A 1,350-nucleotide genomic window follows, 5' to 3' on the forward strand; every position below is an offset into this window, starting at 1 on the left:
GGTTAATGTTAGGGGTAGGGGTAGGGATCCTAACCCTACCCGTACCCCTAACCCTAAAGGGATCCTAACCCTAAAGGGATCCTACCCCTAACCCTACCCCTAACCATAAAGGGATCCTACCCCTACCCCTAACCCTAATCTCTTTAGGGTTAGGGTTAGGATCTCTTTAGGGTTAGGGGTAGGGTTAGGATCCCTTTAGGGTTAGGGGTAGGGTTAGGATCCCTTTAGGGTTAGGGGTATTGTTAGGGGTAGGGTTAGGGTTAGGATCCCTTTAGGGTTAGGGTTACGATCCCTGTAGGGTTAAGGTTATGATCCCGTTAGGGTTAGGGTTAGGATCCCTTTAGGGTTAGGATCCCTTTAGGGTTAGGGTTAGGATCCCTTTATCACCTTTATGGTGGGGGGTGGCATATCAGTGTGTTTTCTGTTTTTTTAATATAAAAACGCATGCGTTTTTAACGCAAACAAACGCATGCACACAAAAACGCATGCGTTTCCATTGACTCCAATGTATTTTTGGCCCCAAAAAAACGCATGAAAACGCATGCATTTTATTTGTCCGAAAAACGCCCCTCAAAAATACTACAAGTTGCATTTTTGAAAATGAACGCATGCAGTAAAAAAACGCATGCGATTGAAAACGCGACCAAACGCGTACCAAAAAAAAACGCATGCGTTTTCAAAGTTAAATATAGGGAAAAAAACGCATGCATTTTTTTGTGCAAAAAACGCTGCAGACAAAAACGCAAGTGTGAAACCACCCTAACTAAAGATGTGGAGCGTATATCTGCAACTCCAGAGAATCCAACAAGACTGAGAAAACACTGACACAGTCTAAGCTGGACAAGAGAAAACAAATGAATAGCACAGAATATAAGCACACAGCATGTGTGCCACAGAAAAAGAAACAGACACTTATTTTTGCTGAATTGGAAGCTAAGCAGGAGAAGCCAGACAGAGATCCAACACTTCCCAAGAAACATTGACAACTGGAAAGGACTAATGAGTCCTGCAAACCTAAATACCCCAGTCAGAATTGCAATCAGCAGATACACCTGTCCAAGACCGCAGCCTAGGGACAACTGCATTACCACCTACAACCACCGGAGGGAGCCCAAAAGCAGAATTCACAACAGTCATGGCACCTGCAAACCATAACATTAAAATCTGGCGCTACTTCCCTTCTGAGCGTTGCTCTGCACCCAAACAGTGGTTTACCCCCACATCGGGGTATCAGCATTCTCAGGACATATTGCACAATAACTTTTGGGGTCTAATTTCCCCTGTTACCCTTGGGAAAATAAAAAATTGGGGGCAAAAATACCATTTTTAATGGAAAAAATATGATTTTTT

This window comes from Ranitomeya imitator, unplaced genomic scaffold, assembly GCF_032444005.1.
Source record: "Ranitomeya imitator isolate aRanImi1 unplaced genomic scaffold, aRanImi1.pri SCAFFOLD_356, whole genome shotgun sequence".
NCBI classification, from domain to species: Eukaryota; Metazoa; Chordata; class Amphibia; order Anura; family Dendrobatidae; genus Ranitomeya; species Ranitomeya imitator.